The following is a 21,961-nucleotide window of genomic DNA, read 5'->3' as shown; positions in this document are numbered from 1 at the left end:
CAAAGATCATAATGAATGTTGCATCACCTGAGCAACAGGGCCTATTGCAGGTACCTAAAGCAATGTTTACCTGACAGGACGCATTCCGGTACAGGGACACCACACAACAGATGAACTTCCTGTGATTCATCAATGCTTGAGTAAGGCTGCCATTACACTCATCAGTGTTGTTTTGAAATGCCACTGCAGTTTTTAAGTGAAAGCTAGGAGTGGATCCAGCAGGAAGGAGAAGTATAAGTCTTTTCTTTACAGTTATACTCAAAAAAAATAAAATGAACACTAAGATAACACATCCTAGATCTGAATGAATGAACTAATTATATGAAATACTTTTGTTTTTACATAGTTGAAACAAAATCACGCAAAAATTATCAATGGAAATCAAATTTATCAACCCATGAAGGTCTGGATATGCAGTCACACTGAAAATCAAAGTGGAAAATGACACTACAGGCTGATTCAACTTTAATCCATTGTCCTTAAAACAAGTCAAAATGAGGCTCAGTAGTGTGTGTGGCCTCCACATGCTCATATTACCTCCCTACAATGTCTGGGCGTGCTCCTGATGAGGTGACAGATGGTCTCCTGAGGGATGTCCTCCCAGACGTGGACTAAAGCATCCGCCAACTCCTGGACAGTCTGTGGTGCAACGTGGCGTTGGTGGATGAAGTGAGACATGATGTCCCAGATGTGCTTAATTGGATTTAGGTCTGGGGAACGGGCCAGTCCATAGCATCAATGCCTTCCTCTTGCAGGAACTGCTGACACACTCCAGCTACATGAGGTCTAGCATTGCCTTGCATTAGGAGGAACCCAGGGCCAACTCCACCAGCATATGGTCTCACAAGGGGTCTGAGGATCTCATGTCGGTACCTAATGGCAGTCAGGCTACCTCTGGCAAGCACATGGAGGGCTGTGCGGCCCCCCCAATGAAATGCCACCCCACTTCATTACTGACCCACTGCCAAACCGGTCATGCTGAAGGATGTTGAAGGCAGCAGAACGTTCTCCATGGCGTCTCCAGACTCTGTCAAGTTTGTCACATGTGCTCAGTGTTAACCTGCTTTCATCTGTGAAGAGCAAAGGGGCCAGTGGTAAATTTGTGGTAAAATCTTGGTGTTCTCTGGCAAATGCCTTCCTGCACGGTGTTGGGCTGTAAGCACAACCCCCACCTGTGGATGTTGACCCATACCACCCTCATGAAGTTTGTTTCTTACTGTTTGAGTGGACACATGCACATTTGTGGCCTGCTAGAGGTCATTTTGCAGGGCTCTGGCAGTGCTCCTCCTGCTTGCACAAAGGTGGAGATAGTGGTCCTGCTGCTAGGTTGTTGCCCTTCCTCCATGTCTCCTGATGTACTGGCCTGTCTCCTGGTGGTGCCTCCATACTCTGGACACTACGCTGACAGACACAGCAAACCTTCTTGCCACAGCTCTCATTGATGTGCCATCCTGGATAAGTTGCACCACCTGAGCCACTTGTGTGGGTTGTAGATCGTCTCATGCTACCACTAGAGTGAAGTCACCGCCAGCATTCAAAAGTGACCAAAACATCAGCCAGGAAGCATAGGAACTGAGAAGTGGTCTGTGGTAACCACCTGCAGAACCACTCCTTTATTGGGGGTGTCTTGCTAATTGTCCTCAATTTCCAACTGTTGTCTGTTCGATTTGCATAACAGCATGTGAAATTGATTGTCAATCAGTGTTGCTTCCTGAGTGGACAGTTAGATTTCACAGAAGTGTGATTGACTTGGATTTACATTGTGTTGTTTAAGTGTTCCCTTTATGTTTTTTGAGCAGTGTAGTTTTCAATCTTGAATCGACTGTTAATTTTGGCTAAAATACCAGAGTGGCAGTTTCTAAATGTTCTTTATGTTTGATGGCAGTCTAGATGGAGGTCTAGGTTTTGCGTCCTGATTAAATGCAAAAAAAAAAAAAACACACTTATATTACACCCATCTGAAAGTGGGCAATACTAAAAATAAAACTATCAATGGTGACTGGGTCATTTTTCTGTAAAAAAAAATATGTGAATCATTATTTTCTGGTGAGCCTGAGCATTTCCTGCCCATTTGACTATTCAGGGAAAAGTACAGATAGTCAACCATATCTCAAATCTCTATAACTGGAGGACAGGGGAACGCCTAAGGTTATAAAATAATATCAATATCTTTTCTTTCTTTTTTTTCTGACCACAGGTCTCCTTTAAGTGCAAGTGCTCATCTTTTTAGACTGACACTGACTGACACAGGGGAGGGGCCGCTCCGCATCTCAGAAAGTTAACCTCTTAAGGACCCATGACGTATGCATACGTCATGAGTCCAGGTCCTGCGATATAACGCGGGGTCACACGGTGACCCCGCATCATATCGCGGCGGGCCCGGCGTCATAGTGAAGCCGGGACCCGCCTCTAATAGCGCGCGGCACTGATCGCTGTGCCGCGCGCTATTAACCCGGCTATTAACCCGCGCGGCTATAAACGAAAGTAAAAGTGCCCGGCTAGCTCAGTTAGCTGTTCGGGATCGCCGCGGTATAATCGCGGCACCCAGAACAGCTGTAGCACAGGAGGAGGTCTTCTTACCTTCTCCTGTGCTGTCCGATCGCCGAATGAATGCTTCAAGCCTGAGATCCAGGCTTGAGCATTCAATCGCCGAAAAGACTGATTGATCCATTCCTATGGAGATGGATCAATCAGTGTAAAAGATCAGTACATGCAATGTTATAGCCCCTTATGGGAGCTATAATGTTGCATAAGAAAAGTGTAAAAAAATCATTAACCCTTTCAATTATCCCTTCCCCTAATAAAAGTTTGAATCACCCGGCATTTCCAAAAATAAAAAAAAACATTATGTAAATAATAATAAAAATAAACATATGTGGTATCGCCGCGTGCGGAAATGTCTGAATTATAAAAATATACCGCGTTTTAAACCGCTCGTTCAATGGCGTACGCGCAAAAAAATTCCAAAGTCCAAAATAGCGCATTTTTGATCACTTTTTATACCACAAAAAAGTGAATAAAAAGTGATCAAAAAGTCTGATCAGAACAAAAATGGTACCGCTAAAAACTTCAGATGACGGCACAAAAAATGAGTCCTCAAAGCACCCTGAACACAGAAAAATAAAAAAGTCATAGGGGTCAAAAGATGACCATTTTAAACGTATACATTTTCCTGCATGAATTCATGATTTTTTTCGGAAGTGATACAAATTCAAACCTATACAAGTAGGGTATCATTTTAACCGTATGGACCTAAAGAATAAAGATAAGGTATCATTTTTGACAAAAAATGTACTGCGTAAAAATAGAATCCCCCAAAACTTACAAAATAGTGTTTTTTCATCAATTTTGTCGCACATTGATTTTTTTTCCCGTTTCACCGTAGATTTTTGGGTAAAATGACTAATGTCATTACAAAGTAGAATTAGTGACGCAAAAATTAAGCCATTATATATAATTTTAGGTGAAAATGTTTAAGAGTTATGATTTTTTAAAGTTAAGGAGGAAAAATTGAAAATGAAAAAACGGAAAAAGCCCGGGTCCTTAAGGGGTTAAAGGACGATCGCAACATCCCTTACTGCTCTTACTGCAGGTACTACTGCTCCCAACATGGAGCGCACGCTGTTCCATGCTGGGAGTTGTAGTACCTGCATTCGTAGACAGATCGCAGTAGGTGTCAGGAGTGACACCCGTTGCAATCGTCCTTTATAATCTATAGAAGCTGGCGGGACGGCCGCACTTCTCTGCTCCCCTGCCCGATAATGTGAAGAATTCTTCTGTGATGTGAAGTTCTCTTCACATCACAGAATTATATATGCCGCTAAGAGTTGTGATTGGCCAGAACCATCCGGCCAATCACAACTCTGAGCGCCAAAAAGGAATCTGTGATGTTTAAGAGAACTTCACAACACAGTAAAATACAGTGCTGTGCAGGAGAGCCGAGAAGTACAGCCGTGCCACCGGCTTCTATAGATTATACAGGAGGATTGCAGCGGGTGTCAGGAGTGACAGTACAGGTACTACAGCTCACAGCATGGAACAGACTGTTCCATGCTGGGAGAAGTAGTGATACCTAAATAATATCTAAAATAAAGAGAATAAAGTTTAAAAGTAATAAAAAATTACACACACACATAAAACACAAAAAGTTATACAAAATTAACGAAAAAAGTATTTTTACAATTACATGGCCCCTTTATAAATTTTTAATATTGTCAGCTACATTTTTATGTCCCTGCCCGCTTTATCAATAAAAATTTTGTAATAAAAAATATAAATTCCATTCCCTACAATTTTTTCCATCCCTACTGCATAATTATTATACACAAAAATCAAATAATTTAAGAAGGACCGCGGATGAGAAAGGCGGGGGTATATATACAAATGCTAATACACATCTTACATTTTTCTAGTCTCCCATATAAAAAAACAAACCTCCCCTCATCATCTACCCTTTTTCTAATTAATTCCCAATTTAAGTTTCTACGGATTAACACCGAAACCCCCCGTGAATATGCTGTATGAAGAGAATGGTAATAATGTCCCCAAGCATTACGATTCAAAACCATTACTGTTTCTCTCGTTAAATGTGTCTCAACTAACCCGACTATACCTGGTGTGTGCTTCATAATAACTCCCATTACCGTGGATCTTTCAATTTTATCCCCAAGTCCTCGTACATTCCATACCACAGCCCTAACAGTCATCCGCAGTCATTCTCTTACAGTCCAGTTGAACAAAATAAACACCGTAGTGAGAAGGAAGAGAAAAGGAAAAAATAATAAAAATAATAAAAAAAATTTGAGAAGAAAAAATCCCTTTTTTTTTTGAGAAAAAAAAAAGGTGAAAAAAAACAACTTCCCCAGGGTTCCCCAAACCTCCCCCCATTCTTCCCCTTCCCCCTGACCCCCCCCCACCCCCCACCCGGTGACCTGCCATCTCGGGCAAATCTCTAGCCTTACGTGATTGTCCCCCCCTCCCCATCCCCCCCTGGACCTTAACCACTATTTTTCAATCCCCGTTTGTCCATCCAGTCCACCGCTTCTACTGCGCTAGAGAAAAAGAACGTCTTATTGTTGTTAAAAACCTTCAGCCTGGCTGGGAACATTAAAGCAAACTTGATTTCATTATGTGCAATTCTCTTTTTAACTTCCCTGAAAGTATATATCTTCTTCTGTGTTTCAATTGCATAATCTGGGAAAAGCATAATTCTATTTCCATGGTATTCTATCTCCTTTTTTTCCCTCATTATTCTCAAGATGTTGTCACGGTCATTATCATTCAGGAGTTTAAGCATTATGGTACATGGTCTGCCTCCTACTGGCGGGGGTTGGAACGGAATTCTATGCGCACGTATCACACTAAAGTGTTTAGAGAGGTTTTCCTCCCCACACTGCGCAATCAACCATGTTTGGATAAAAGTTATCACATCTTTACTTTCCGCTCCCTCTGGGAAACCCAAGATTCTAAGGTTCCCCCGTCTGGAGTGGTCTTCAAATTCTGTCACTTTTTGATTTAATAACTTGTTCTCCCCTGACATCCTCTGTACTTCAGATTTTAACTTATGGACCTCATCTTCCACACCCTACACTCTCGTCTCCACCTCTGTGCACCTCTCCCTGACTTTCTTTAGATCTTCCCTGATCAAATTGATTTCCACACCGATAACCCCCACTTGATTGGACAGAACATCTATGGAAGTATTACATATTGCAACTGTCGCTAATATTTTATCTAGGGCAGGTTGGGGAACATCCCCTTCCTTCTCCATTATAGAGCCATCTAATCCCAGATCTCCTGCATTGGTTTTATTTTGTCCACGATTTCTAGGCACTGCCCCCGGCGAGACAAAATATTTATCCACTTTCCCAGCTGCTTTAGCGTCCTTTGTTGGGCTATGTGTTTTATTCAGCTTGGGTGCCATCTTATCCTTCAGTTGTCAATATATTGTCCCACCCAAAACAGTCACGTTTATTTCATACGCTGCGCCGGGAGATTCAGAAAAGATTACCAACTATATATTTCCAACAGACACTTTTAGCTTGTTTCATCACAGGAGAAGCTCAGTTATCTGCAGACTATAGACCTGCTCCTGCAGTGCTAAAGGTGTTTCACCAGGTGTCTTAAAAAAAAATGTAGGAAAAAAAATACACTGTCTTAATTAGGGTTTTCCACCCAAATCCAGTTCTTATAGATAAATTCTTATTTTTTATGCTGAAGGACCTTTATGCGTTCACCTCCACAGCTATAATCACCACGAGGGGGATTTATTATTAAGCGAGCAAAACTTGCCCCCACACCTATTCTTTTAGTACAGTTTGTTCACTGTGGCAGCAGTTTCATCCTTATAACAACACAGATATGAGAGGATCTCACCCGAATCTCAGCTGGGTCCCTGGAGCAGCCATGGATCAGCCTCCTCAGACTCTCACTCTGCCTGTATTCTCAGCACAACACAGATCCGGGTTCCTCCCACTCACTGCCTCTTCTGAGCCTCCACTCCAGATCACAGCGTTGTCGGCACCTGTGTGTGCTGTTGTTGGTGTTGAGGCCACTACGCTCACCGTCCACTGCTCCCCGCTCGCTACTGCTGTGTCAGGTCAGGTCCCTCTGCTCCACCGCCATCCAGCACACTCACATTCCAGCTTTCAGCGCAGCTGAGCGGTGTCCCGGACCAGCAGCATGTGTTTGGTCCATGGAGGGGGCAGGAAGCGGGGGGGGGGGGGGGGGAGCCTCTCAACCTCCTCGCATCACGTCCTGTCGACTCATCCTTATTCCTTTTCTTATTACCTGCATCATACCAATGGGGGGATATTTCTAGCCACTGTTCCCCTCCCTTGGACATATAATCCATGTCCCAGGAAGGGTCCGCATCGAAATGCGGCCAGGCTGCCTTATCACCCAGACATAGTCCTTTGACCATATCCATATGATACACACTATTGTCACCGTCTCTGGGGAATGGATCTGCAGCATCCAGTACCTCAGTCCAGCCTGCTAATTCGTCTACCCATGGATTGATCAGATAATAGTTTGTTGGACTAACACAGGCTACATAACATTTGCAAGTTTCCCCTGGTTTAGGGTACTTAGTTTTAGAGCCTTTTGCTCCCATGTTAGTATGTTTGGTTTTGGAGTGTGATCATACAATCACTGTCATGACTGGCTGTACTGAACCGTGAAGGCTCCAACAATTCCTGTCAACTGATCAGTGGACTTGTGCCTTAATGTTTGCTCACTCTCCCAAAACCCCTATCGACTAGTGCTGTTTTGAGCTGCCACTTGCGTTCACCGGTCTCTGGGTCAACAGATTCTCTCCTAGCCAGAGGGGTGGGGCGTCTTGCAGCTCTCCACAACGCATGCAATTTTACACAGTCAATGATGTTAGTACAAAAAAATCACAGTGAGATTTGACCGTACACTTACTACCCGGTCAATGTCTCACACAAATAAATGATCTAATCACTTCAAAAATGTCTTATTATTACAAACTACATATATATGAGTTAAATCAAACTTGTAACCTTCTGTTCCCCGAACAGCTTCTTTTAGTTTTAAGTGCACTTATCTCTGACTGAGGTGATATGGGGCTCCCGGAGCACCTCTTATAATCACCTATGACTCCCTGAGCCTTTGTCTATTGTGTCCCTGACACTCTGTGTCCCAGACACAGCAACCTCCCGAAGTTTCTAGTAAATGGTGCTACTTACTTGGATTGAGGCGCTGTCAGTGCCCTCGGATCAGACAGAGGATTAAACAGATATCTCTCATATGGATCCGGGGATGACTTTCTCGAACCTGGACAAGCCCCCAGATTGTAAGGAGATCTGATCTTATCTAGGTACCCCTGGCACCGAACTTCGGTGGTTAGCTTGATTTAAGTCTTTATCTGGATCCAGGAGAATGAATCTACCAGAAACATAACAACGTAACAACAGTTTGTCCAGTCAGTCAAATTCATTCTAATTTATTCAGCAGTCTGTAAGCACATATTAACCCCTTCAGGACCAAGCCCATTTTGGCCTTAAGGACCAGAGCGTTTTTTGCACATCTGACCACTGTCACTTTAAACATTAATAACTCTGGAATGCTTTTAGTTATCATTCTGATTCCGAGATTGTTTTTTCGTGACATATTCTACTTTAACATGGTGGTAAATTTTTGTGGTAACTTGCATCCTTTCCTTGTGAAAAATCCTAAAATTTGATGAAAAATTTGAAAATTTTGCATTTTTCTAACTTTGAAGCTCTCTGCTTGTAAGGAAAATGTATATTACAAATAAAAAAAATTTTTATTCACATATACAATATGTCTACTTTATGTTTGCATCATAAAAGTGACGAGTTTTTACTTTTGGAAGACACCAGAGGGCTTCAAAGTTCAGCAGCAATTTTCCAATTTTTCACAAAATTTTCAAACTCACTATTTTTCAGGGACCAGTTCAGGTTTGAAGTGGATTTGAAGGGTCTTCTTATTAGAAATACCCCACAAAAGACCCCATTATAAAAACTGCACCCCCCAAAGTATTCAAAATGACATTCAGTCATCATTTTAACCCTTTAGGTGTTTCACAGGAATAGAAGCAAAGTGAAGGAGAAAATTCACAATCTTCATTTTTTACACTCGCATGTTCTTGTAGACCCAATTTTTGAATTTTTACAAGGGGTAAAAGGAGAAAATGTATACTTATATTTGTAGCCCAATTTCTCTCGAGTAAGCACATACCTCATATGTCTATGTAAATTGTTCGGCGGGCGCAGTAGAGGGCTCAGAAGGGAAAGAGCGACAAGGGGATTTTGGAGAGCACGTTTTTCTGAAATGGTTTTTGGGGGGCAAGTTGCATTTAGGAAGCCCCTATGGTGCCAGAACAGCAAAAAACCCTCACATGGCATACCATTTTGGAAACTAGACCCCTTGAGGAACATAACAAGGAATAAAGTGAGCCTTAATACCCCACAGGTGTTTCACGACTTTGGCATATGTAAAAAAAAAAATTTTTTTTTTCACTAAAATGTGTGTTTCCCCCCAAATTTCACATTTTTCCAAGGGTTAATAGCAGGAAATACCCCCCAATATTTGTAACCCCTTCTCTTCTGAGTATGGAGGTACCCCATAAGTTGACCTGAAGTGCACTATGGGCGAACTACAATGCTCAGAAGAGAAGGAGTCATATTTGGCTTTTTGAGAGCAAATTTTGCTCGGGGGGCATGTCGCATTTAGGAAGCCCCTATGGTGCCAGAACAGCAAAAAAAAAACACATGGCATACCATTTTGGAAACTAGACCCCTTGAGGAATGTAACAAGGAATAAAGTGAGCCTTATTACCCCACAGGTGTTTCACGACTTTTGCATATGTAAAAAAAAAAAAAAAAATTTCCACTAAAATGTGCGTTTCCCCCCAAATTTCACATTTTTGCAAGGGTTAATAGCAGGAAATACTCCCCAATATTTGTAACCCCTTCTCTTCTGAGTATGAAGGTACCCCATAAGTGGACCTGAAGTGCACTATGGGCGAACTACAATGCTCAGAAGAGAAGGAGTCATATTTGGCTTTTTGAGAGCAAATTTTGCTCGGGGGGCATATCGCATTTAGGAAGCCCCTATGGTGCCAGAACAGCAAAAAAAAACCACATGGCATACCATTTTGGAAACGAGACCCCTTGAGGAACGTAACAAGGGATACAGTGAGCATTTGCCCCCCACTGGTGTCTGACAGCTCTTTGGAACAGTGGGCTGTACAAGTTTTCATTTTCACGGACCACTGTTCCAAAGATCCGTCAGACACCTGTGGGGGGTAAATTCTCACTGCACCCCTCATTACATTCCGTGAGGGGTGTCGTTTCCGAAATGGGGTCACATGTGGGGTTTTGTTTTTTTTGCGTTTGTCAAAACCGCTGTAACAATCAGCCACCCCTGTGCAAATCACCTCAAATGTACATGGCGCACTCTCCCTTCTGGGCCTTGTTGTGCGCCCCCAGAGCACTTTGCGCTCACATATGGGGTATCTCTGTAGTCGGGAGAAATTGCGTTACAAATTTTGGGGGGCTTTTTTCCCTTTTTACCTCTTGTGAAAATGTAAAGTATAGGGCAACATCAGCATGTTAGTGTAAAAATTTTTATTTTTTTACACTAACATTCTGGTGTAGACCCCAACATTTCCTTTTCATGAAGGGTTAAAGAAGAAAAAGCCCCCCAAACCTTGTAACGCAATTTCTCCCGAGTACGGCGATACCCCATATGTCGCCCTAAACTGTTGCCTTGAAATACGACAGGGCTCCAAAGTGAGAGCGCCGTGCGCATTTGAGGCCTAAATTAGGGATTTGCATAGGGGTGGACATAGGGGTATTCTACGCCAGTGATTCCCAAACAGGGTGCCTCCAGCTGTTGCAAAACTCCCAGCATGCGTGGACAGTCAACGGCTGTCCGGCAATACTGGGAGTTGTTGTTTTTCAACAGCTGGAGGCTCTGCTTTGGAAACAGTGGTGTACCGGACGTTCTTATTGGGGGAGGGGGGCTGTGTAGGGGTATGTGTATATGTAGTGTTTTTAACTTTTTATTTTATTTTGTGTTAGTGTAGTGTTTTTAGGGTACAGTCACATGGGCGGGGGATTACAGCGAGTTTCCCAGCGCAAAATTTGCTGCATCTCAAGATGCGAGAAACCCACTGTAAAAGCCTCGCCCATGTGAATGTACCCTACATTCACAGGGGGGGTGCACCAGCTGTTGCAAAACCACAACTCCCAGCATGCATGGTCTGTTAGTGCATGCTTGGAGTTATAGTTTTGCAACACTGGAGGCACACAGGTTAGGAAACACTGAGTTAGAAACAGACAATGTTTCCCAACCAGTGTGTCTCCAGTTGTTGCAAAACTACAACTCCCAGCATGCCCAGACAGCTGAAGGGCATGCTGGGAGTTGTAGTTCGGCAACATCTGAAGGGCCAGATGTTGCTGAACTAAAACTCCCAGCATGCCTGGACAGTCAGTGCATGCTGGGAGTTGTAGTTTTGCAACAGCTGGAAGAGCACAGATTGGAGACCATTATACAATGGTCTCCAAACTGGGGCCCTCCAGATGTTGCAAAACTACAACTCCCAGCATGCATGGTCTGTTAGTGCATGCTGGGAGTTATAGTTTTGCAACAGCTGGAGGCACACAGGTTAGGAAACACTGAGTTAGAAACAATGTTTCCCAACCAGTGTGTCTCCAGTTGTTGCAAAACTACAACTCCCAGCATGCCCAGACAGCCAAAGGCTGTCTAGGCATGCTGGGAGTTGTAGTTTTCAGACTCCTAGAAGCAGCAGTGAAGATCTTCACTGCTGCCTCTGAGGACCACATACTTACCCGTCGCTGCTCGTCCACGTGGCCGGTCCCGCGCTGCTCCTCGGTCCCGCCGCTGGATCAGGTAAGTCCGCCGGTCCCCACGTGTTCCCCCTGAATGCCGCAGGTCCCCGCGAGCCCCTGCAGCCTTCGTCCCCCATTCTGCCCGACTTCCAGGGGCGGGCAGTGCGGGGAATCTGAACTTTCACCCCAGATCACTGTGATTGGTCCACAGGGACCAATCACAGTGATCGCTGACCAGGACCATCAATGGATGGTCCTGGGGGTGAAGCAGAAGTTGTCCCCTGCTGGAAACAGCGGGACTTCTGCCAGTTAACCCGTGCGATGCTGCGCATCGCCGGGTTAACTGAATGTCATTTATAAACGCCGGGATGCGCGAACGCACTGCACAACCCGGCGTTTATATATGACATTCTGCGGGAAGGGGTTAAAGGGGGGTTGCACCCCTCCTGCCGTCACTGAAATATTTGGTATAATCTCTAGCCTATAATATTAGGTATACAGAGGTTTCTGAGAGAATTCATGGGAAAGATAGATGATCGGAAAAGCCATAACACATGTAGAATAGGAAGTCCTAATATGGTTAATTAACCTTCGCGGCTACATTCCTAGCAAAGAGATAACATGAAATGCTGACAGGATAAAGACACTGTGTGATGGATCCATACAATACAGTAACCCCTTCACTGTCCGTGAGCGCTCCCTCTACCCGTCCCTGGACTCGTGGTGCCGGGCACGCCCGCACGCGTGTCCTGGGCGTTGCTACGGGCAACGCACTGGCCGTTCTGTTCACCAATGCATGACGCGCCCGCATATGAGTCCTGAGCGTTCCCTAAATTCTCTCTGCTCACAACTGTTCTCCTGTCTTACATCACCGGCCCGCGCGCGCCAGCATTGCTAGATTTAAAGGACCAGTACGCCCATAATTGGTTGTTCTCTGGGCGGATCTTTGTGCTTAGTGCGCTAGAGAAAGCATTCCTGTGAGTGTGCCTTATTAGTGTTTCTGACCTTGTGACCTGACTTTGCTCCTTTGCTGCCTGCCTCCTGACCTTGTGCCTGTGACCTGACTACGCTTCTTTGCTACCAGCCTGCTGAACCATGCTACGTCTGACTACGCTTCATTCTCTGTGCCAAGTTACATCTGGGCAGCCTGTGTGGATGGATCGTGCAAGGGGTAGCGACCTGGGTGCCGCCTGCCACAGCAAGTCCATTCCACTTTGCTGCGGGCTCTGCTGAAAACCAGTGGCACCTCAGACTCTGCTCCATGGTGCGGTTCAGCCAATGTCCACACAGGACAGCGGATCCACTTCCCAGCCGTTTACGGTAAGACCGTTACGGTAAGATCCTGCCATCGATCCAGCTCAGTTTCCTCTGAATAGTGTTGCTGACCTCTCTACAATTGTGGCTCGTCAGTCTGCACAGATAAAAAAGCAAGCACAGCAAGTGTCTCAGCTTTCTGCACTGGTGCAGCAACTCCTAGCTTCACAACAGCCTCAACCTCCTCCGGAAGGACCCTTCGCTGTTCCTGCTCCTGTTGCATTAGTTGGCTCCAAGATTCGTATGTCTCTGCTTACTAAATATGATGGAGATCCAAAGTTTTGCAAGGGCTTCATAACTCAGTGCTCCATGCACCTAGAACTCCAAGCGGACCAGTTTCCTACCGAGCATGCAAAAGTGGCATTCGTCATCAGCCTTCTTTCTGGAAAAGCCTTGGCCTGGGCCACCTTGCTGTGGGACCACATTTACCTGTTGTTCTCTAATCTCCGGAGTTTCCTTGCAGAATTCCGTAATGTATTTGAGGAACCGGCCCGGACATCTTCTGCGGAGATAGCCTTACTGAATCTCTTGAGGAGATTCTTCGGTGGGAGAATATGCAGTACAATAACGCATCTTGGCCTCCGAACTGGCGTGGAACAATGAGGCTTTTTGCGCTATTTTTTAAAAGGGTCTCTCTAGTATGATCAAGGACGTCTTGGCGGCTTGAGATCTTCCCTCCTCCCTGACAGATCTCTTTAATCTTGCCACTCGAATTGATGTACGGTTCTTGGAGAGGCAAGAGGAGCTACGTCATGAGAGAGAACCGTTTCGGTCACGGCATTTTCCCCATTCTGCTCCCATCTTTCAACTTCCACTACAACTCTCTCCTTCTTCACCAGCAGAAGAGCCCATGTAGGTGGACGGCATTAGACTTTCTTTACAACAAAGAACCCGACGACGCAATGAAAACTTATGCCTTTACTGTGCCAGTCCGGAACACTTCCTTATAGAGTGTACTCTTCGCCCTCAACGTCCGGGAAATGCTCGCACCTAGGGAATGTAGGAGAGGCGTCCCTGGGTGTGAATAGTACCTCTCCATGTTTTATCTTGCCTGTTCAAGTTCCTACTCCTACTAAGTCTTCATTCTTCGCTTCTGCCTTCCTGGGCTCTAATTCTACTGATGCTACCCTGGTTTCCACTGATTCCACTGATGCTACCCGGTTGCCCGTGTTCTGGCTTGACAAGCCTCTGTATATCTCTTCAGTTAATGGAGAGAACCTCAGGGGTATGGTCCTTTACCGAACTGAACCTCTTATTATGCAAGTGGGAGTGTGGCATAAGGAAAAGATACAGTTCTTTGTGCTACCACATTGTACTTCTGAACTTCTTCTAGGTCTTCCTTGGCTTCAGCGCCATTCTCCTCAATTTCATTGGAATTCTTTATAAGTTTCTTGTTGGGGAACATACTGTCAAGGTCACTGTCTGGAGCCCTGTCTGAGTAAGACAAATTCATCACCATTCATTAAGTCGAGTATGCTTTCCCCTTATAGTGACTTTGCTGATGTATTCTGTGAAAAACAAGCAGAAACTCTTCCACCACATCATCCCTACGATTGTCCCATTGATCTTCAACCAAGTACTACACCTCCTTGGGGAAGAATGTATCCGTTGTCTGTTCCAGAGACTCAAGCTATGGAAAAATATATTCAAGAAAACCTACAAAAGGGTTTTATCTGGAAATCCACCTCTCCTGCCGGAGCTAGATTCTTCTTTGTTGTGAAAAAAGATGGTTCTCTTTGTCCTTGCATTGACTATCGGGGGCCTAATAAAATTCCAATCAAAAATCGCTACCCTTTGTCCTTGATCTCAGAACTCTTTGATCATCTACATGGAGCAAGAATCTTCAAAGTCCAACACAGCGTATTTTTGGTAACTTTTTATACCATAAAAAAATAAATGAAAAGCGATCATGGCACAAAAAATTACCCTCATACTGCCCCCATACATGGAAAAATAAAAAAGTTATAGGGGTCAGAAGAGGACAATTTTAAACGTATAAATTTTCCTGCAAGTGGTTATGACTTTTTTCAGAAGTAATACAAAATCAAACCTATATAAGTAGGGTAAAATTTTAATTGTATGGACCTACAGAATAAAGATAAGGTGTCATTTTTACAAAAAAATATACTGCGTAGAAACGGAAGCCTCCAAAAGCTACAAAATAGTGTTCTTTCTTCCATTTTGTCGCACATTAATTTTTTTTCCATTTGCCGTAGAATTTTGGGTAAAATGACAGATGTCATTACAAAGCAGAATTGGTGGCGCAAAAAATAAGCCATCATATGGATTTTTAGGTGCAAAATTTTAAGGGTTATGATTTTTAAAAAGGTAAGGAGGAAAAAACAAAAATGCAAAAATCGCCAAAGAGGGAAGCGGTTAAAAAGATGAGAGAGGCCTGTAATTTTCATAATAGGTATACCTCAACTATGAGAGACATAATGAGAAAAAAAATCCATAAAATCACATTGTCTGATTTAAAAAAAAAAATTGTGCAAATTATGGTGGAAAATAAGTATTTGGCCAATAACAAATACTTTGTTATATACCGTTTGTTGACAATGACAGAGGTCAAAAATTTTCTGTAAGTCTTCACAAGGTTTTCACACACTGTTGCTGGTATATTGGCCCATTCCTCCATGCTGATCTCCTCTAGAGTAGTGATGTTTTGGGGCTGTCATTGGCAACATGGACTTTCAACTCTCTCCAAAAGTTTTCTATGGGGTTGAGATGTGGACACTAGGCCACTCCAGGACCTTGAAATGTTTCATGCAAAGCCACTCCTTCATTGACTTGGCGGTGTTTTGGGGATTATTGTCATGCTGAAAGACAAGTTCAATGCTCTTGCTGATGGAAGGAGATTTTCACTCAAAATCTCACGATACACGGCCCCATTCATTCTTTCCTTTACACAGATCAGTAGTCCTGGTCCCTTTGCTGTTACCTATATACTGGTGGAAAGTACCTACCGAAGCAAAATACCTATAGTGGGACCTATCTTAGGGGGAAAACTACCCACAGGAAGGAATTACCTATAGGTGGACGTAACTACAGGGGGTACATTGCCTGGAGGGGGGTTCTCCATACAGGGGGAAAACTACCTACAGGGGGTCCTATACACAGGATGGAAATTATCCTCAGCGTGCCCTAGAAATAGGAGCAATACTCCCTACAAGGGGTCCTTTATACAGGGGCAAACTAACTGCAAGGGGTCCTATATACAGGGGGCAAGCTACCTACAGAGGGCAACATACCTACAGTTGGTAAATATCTCCTGGGGGTCTACCTAAAGGGGGCAACTGTCTCCAGGGATGTTAAGTTATGCTTTCAGCCACACACGCTGGCTGTGAGCGCATGGTCACCTTACCTGCTGCTGCCGACGGGGCTGGGACTCGCACAGCGGAACGCGCCCGCATGTGAGCCCCAGTCCGTCACTCTCTGGGTGTTTCTCCTGCCTCCGTCTCTGCCTTTCTGCTCCGGCGCGCTTGTCCCCATCCCCTAGGGCGCGCGCGCCGGAGCTTTAAGATTTAAAGGGCCAGTACACTCATTAGTGTAATTCACCTGGGGCTCATTTATAAATTCCTCCACCCTCCTCACCTTACTGTCACTGAAGAAAAGGCCCGCAGGCCTTGAAACGCGTCTGACATGCAAAAGCACCTTATACCACTTCTAAAGAGACTATATCCACACATTTTGGCTAGCAACTGCTGGATGCTCACAGAATTGGGACCACTGCAACGCTAGCGCATCATTCACACACGCAGCTGCTCACAGATCTCCATTCACAGCCCCGGATGGCAGAGTTCCTGGACACATTCTCCCTAGGCCGGACGCCTCCCCGTGCCAGCCCAGGATACTTACAGCCTACCGGAGAACCACTCACCTAGGCTAAGATCCAGACCGGCAATACAAACAGCTTTTATCACCTACAGGACATCGCGGTCTGCCGAAATCGCTACCTGTGAACATCATTGCTTGCCGGGATCGCTAACAGCCGAGAAGAAGGGTGAGTGGTGCTGTGCACCGATACTCCACAAACTACTGCCATAATTGCTACAACTGTTGCTATTATCGCCACTATTGCTATATTTGGCTACAGTATCATAGGAGTTGATTACTGAACTGTGACTCTTTTAATTGGATATCCTTGGACTTAACTGTGACCAAGACTGACTACTAACCAAAAGAGACACGTTGCTAACCACCGTAGTGGACATTGGTGCATCTCTGCTATATTATTTTTATCTGCATTTTTATCTGTATTTTCATTTGCATTTTTATTTATATATTGATTATTACCAATTCATTCCTGCAAGGGCCCTGCAGAGTGATTGGTGATTTATTTGCAGTTACATACTTATATACATATATTAAAAAATCCTTGATCCACTATTTTCTTTTCTCTTTATTCTACACATCCCTAGTGTTCTTGAGGACTGGTATATACATATATTTTCCCATTTTTTGACTAGGTCTGATTGGGTGAAGGCATCACCTTTAACCTCGAACACTCTCCTTATCTTTATCTTTAAGTGAGCTACACATCCTATTATCCATATTTCTTATATGAATTTATGTGTTTTATAAACAAAGCTATGAATGTCATGTTGTATTGTCTGAACACGCCCAGGGGGCGGAGCTATCCCCCTTGGCGCCATTTTAGTGTATTTAAAACTTATGTGAATGTGTGTATGTTATGCCTACTATTCTGAAGAAGGGGCCCTAGAGCCCTGAAACGCGTCAATATCTGGCTGAATAAATTTTACTACAGTTATTTGGTACCTTGCCTTTGACTGATGGATTACCTCTAATTGGTGGATTGCGCTGAAACCCGGTCTTGCTATTTCCTTCTCTACTACCACTATCATATCGGTAGGTGCATACCTTGACCGATCCCGGGAAAGCAGCACCCCTATACCTACACGCTGATACTGAGGTTGTGTCCGACACACAACCCGACCAGGTGAGCATACTGGAATTATTCGGCTATTCAGCCCATCCTTCAATGCTGTGTACCAGACGGTACTGTTCTATGAGGAGCTCTGCCTTTTTGTCTCTATAGATTGCATAATTCAGATTTCAACATTGATCTTTCAATGTAAGGGGTTATGAAACCCTCAGGTGTACTGCTGATGCCTGCGCATGACTGCTCCTTTGTCTTTCTGGAAATACTTGGCTTACTGATGCTTCTGGGCTTGGACCTTACATTTTTGGATGTTTAGCATGAGCTAAATAGATGCTTAATAGAAATTTCAACAATGATCTTTCAATGTAAGGGGATCTGAAACCCTCTGGTGTACTGCTGATGCCTACTCTGGACTGCTCCTGTGTCTTTCAGAAATTTCTAGGCTTAATGATGCTTCTGGGCTTGGGCCTTATATGTTTGTATGGTAGCACTAGCTAACATGTATCTTCAATAGAGATTTCAACATTCACCTTTTAATGTTAGGGGTTGTGAATCCCTCTTGTGTACTCATGCTGCTGCCTGCTCCTGTATGTGTCATATACCAACTACATGGTTTAGTGATGATGCTGCTAAGCCTAGGCCATTACCTATATATGTTTCTGGTAGCACTAGGTACAATACATCTTCAATTGCAATTTCAAAATGTATCTTTTATTATTAGAGATTGTGAGGCCCTATTGTCTCCTCATCTACCGCCAACTCCAGGCTGTGCCATTCAGACACTATATGGTCTTCTCATGCTTCAGCCTCATCCAAGCTGTGTCATCCAGCCACTTTATGGTCTCCTCATGCTGCCACCACCTCCACGCTGTGCCATTCAGCCACTATATGGTCTCTTCATGCTGCCACTACCTCCACGCTGTGTCATTCAGCCACTATATGGTCTCCTCATGCTGCCAAAACCTCCATGCTGTGTCATTCAGCCACTATATGGTCTCCTCATACTGATGCCACCTCCAAGCTCTGTCATTGTGGTGCTCTGCGGCAGTGATTCTAAAAGCGATGCTGGCAATCTGCATGTTATTCTGAATAACAGTATTATTTCACTACCCCAGCCCACTCGATGTGCGTGTTAGAACACAGCAAAGTTTTCTATATGCCTATTGAGGCTCTCTGTAGGCCAAAAATAGCCTTTTTTAATATAGATTTGCCACAAATAAATTCGGATATAAATAAATTTTTCCAAAAAATCGAGTCGAATCGAGAATTTTCCCAAATCAAGTTTTTGAAAAGTTAGCTCATCTCCAAATATAATCTATTTACTATATTGAATTGAACCATTTTTTGATTCTCATTCCGCGGTATCTGGTTAATCTTTCCATATATACCCTCCCATTGTTTATCATCTATTGCTCCCAAATCCTCATCTCCCCCTGTCTCAAAACATTTGTGAACCCTGTGTTACCCCATATTGGGGCTGTATCTAACATACCAACGATCCCCAATTCGCATTTAAACAATTTTCAAGATTTAACCAAACTCTTGACCACTATGTTTCCTTTCCATTTTACCCCTTCCAACTGTCCTGATTCCAATAACTGATAGATATCAGCATAACCCCCCATTTGAGATTTCCATAAGATATTGAAAAAAATGCAATCTCCTCCTCTCTCTAATAAAATATATTTTGGTTCTCAGAAAATACTTTTCAATGTGTGGAAACGCTAATCCGCCTCTATTTCTGGGCATACACAAATATTCTATCTTTATACAAGTCCGTTTTCTACCCCATATAAGTGAATTGAAAACAGCTGTAATTTTCCTAAATAAATGTTTATCACACCACATAGGTGCTGCTCTGAACACATACAGTAGCTTTGGAAGGAGACTAGTTTTAATCAGCGCGATCTTATCTGCTTTTGAAATTCTCAATTCCCCCCAAAATGTAGTTTTCCTTTCCATTTTCTCAATCAAGGGCTTGGTATTCCATTTATGGTATTCCCTTACTCTCCCTGAAATTTGAATTCCAGATAGCTTAACTGTTCATTTTTTCCTAGCACTCTAATCCCAGAGTCACTACCTCTGTTCCTAATGGCAGGAGATTAGACTTCTCCCAATTTATCCCCATTCCGGAGTACTCGCTGTTTTCTCCTATAAATTCCATTAATCTAGGTATTGACACTGAAGGGTTTTCCAAGAACAATAGTATATCATCCGCATATAATTAAAGTTTATCCCAATCACCCCTTTCAACCAATTGGCTACTGTTTTTGCTATAATCTTAACGTCGTTGTTAAGGATTAGGACCTTTCCAAGTTTACGGTATATTTAAAAAGGGACCCCCCCCCCCCCAGAAGATGTATTACCCTTTATGGTTCTTAACCTTAAAGGGGTACTCCGCCCCTAGACATCTTAGGGGATAAGATGTCAGATCGCCGGGGTCCCGCTGCTGGGGACCCCGGGGATCGCTGCTGCAGCACCCCGCTATCATTACTACGCAGAGCGAGTTCGCTCTGCACGTAATGAAGGGCAATACAGGGGCTGGAGCATCGTTACGTCATGGCTCCGCCCCTCGTGACGTCATGGCCCGCCCCCTTCAATACAAGTCTATGGGAGGGGGCCTGGCGGTAGTGCCATAGACTTGCATTAAGGGGACGGGCCGTGATGTCATGAGGGGCAGAGCCATGACGTCACGCTGCTCCGGCCCTTGTATCGCCCGTCATTAGGCACAGAGCGAACTCGCTCTGTGCAGTAATGATGGCGGGGTGCCGCAGCGGTGATCCCCGGGGTCCCCAGCAGCGGGACCGCGGCGATCTAACATCTTATCCCCTATCCTTTGGATAGGGGATAAGATGCCAGGGGCGGAGTACCCCTTTAACTCTAGTTCTCCTTCTGTTAAATTTTTTTCCAATATCACTCTGTGTTCTTTAGTTATTCTAGGGAGATCAATGTTATCCAGATATTTTTCCAATTCAATCTTACTTTTTATATTCTGATCTGTATAACCCCGCATAATATTCCTCAAACTTCCACAATATATCACTTTCTTTTTGGGGTTCCGCATTCTCCATATATCTTTAACCCCTTAAAGGGTAGCTCCCACCATCCTCTTTTTTTTTTTTTCTGTCCCTGCCTATTGCCCATCTATCCCTAACCCCCTCCCTGCCTTTATTTTTTTTTTTATTATCTTAAAAATGGCATTTTGTCTGCCTGGTAGTGTGCTCACTACCAGGCAGACTTCCCCAGCAGGCACCACGTCACTGATGCCTGCTGGGGGCCGAGTTCCGCCCATAGTTCTCAGGACAGGGTGCCTCCAGCTGTTTCACCACCACAACTCCCAGCATGCCCTGACATCTATTTGCTGTCAGGGCATGCTGGGAGTTGTAGTGGGGAAACAACTGGAGGCACCCTGTGTTGGAAGACACCCAGCCCCCGACCAATATCGCATCCCCCCCTCCCCCCTCCCCCTCACCTGTGCCGGACCATGAGCGGGGGTCCGTAGCAAGCAACAAGTGTATGCCCGGCTTCCTGTCATGCCCGTACACTCTGGAAACTGTCTCTATGTTTCTGGAGGATTGAAAGTCCTCCAGAACCATAGAGAGAGTTACCAGAGTGTAGGAGAATGACAGGAAGCCGGGCATACACTTGTTGCTCCATATAACGTGCTCCCCCCGGCAATGACAGTACACAGCTGCAAGGAGCAGTGAGGAGGCGGCGTATCCCCACTGGAGCCGGGGCTGTAAGCAGAGGTAAGAGCCATGTGCCTCCCTGCTGCAGGAAGAATATGCAGCAGGGAGGCGGCCAGTGTGAGAGTCCAGGGAGCCAATGCGCAGCCCTGGATTTCACTGTGCTCGCTCTCGCCTGTTTGATTGACAGGCGGGAGCGAGCACCGCAGTGACTGGAATTTCGACTCATTTGCCAGGCTCAAATGAGACGAAATTCTGTAGTGATGTCACTGCCGAATGCATTCGGCCACTAGGAGGGCGACCCCTAGTGGCCGAATTTAAAAGTGATTTTAAACTGGTTTAAAATCACTTTTTTTAATTAAACTATATTAGAGATATGTTGTAGTACTTAAGTACTACAACATATCAATTTTTTTATTTCATGACAGTGCCCATTTAAGGACCAAGCCCATTTTGACCTTAAGGACCAGGCCAATTTTATTGTTGCGTTTTAGTTTTTTCGCCTTGCCTTCTAAAATCCATAACTCTTATATTTCCATCTACAGACACATATAAGGGCTTGTTTTTTGCGTGACCAATTGTACTTTGTATTGAAGCCTCTCATTTTACCATAAAATGCACGGCGAACCCAAAAAAAATTTTTTTTAGGGAGGAAATTTCAATGAAAACCAAAATTTTGCACATTTTGGAGGGTTTCATTTTCAAACTGTACACTT

The sequence above is a fragment of the Hyla sarda genome, chromosome 5 (assembly GCF_029499605.1).
Source record: "Hyla sarda isolate aHylSar1 chromosome 5, aHylSar1.hap1, whole genome shotgun sequence".
NCBI classification, from domain to species: Eukaryota; Metazoa; Chordata; class Amphibia; order Anura; family Hylidae; genus Hyla; species Hyla sarda.
The sequence above is the reverse complement of the archived record's forward strand: the minus strand, read 5'-3'. Positions refer to the sequence as shown.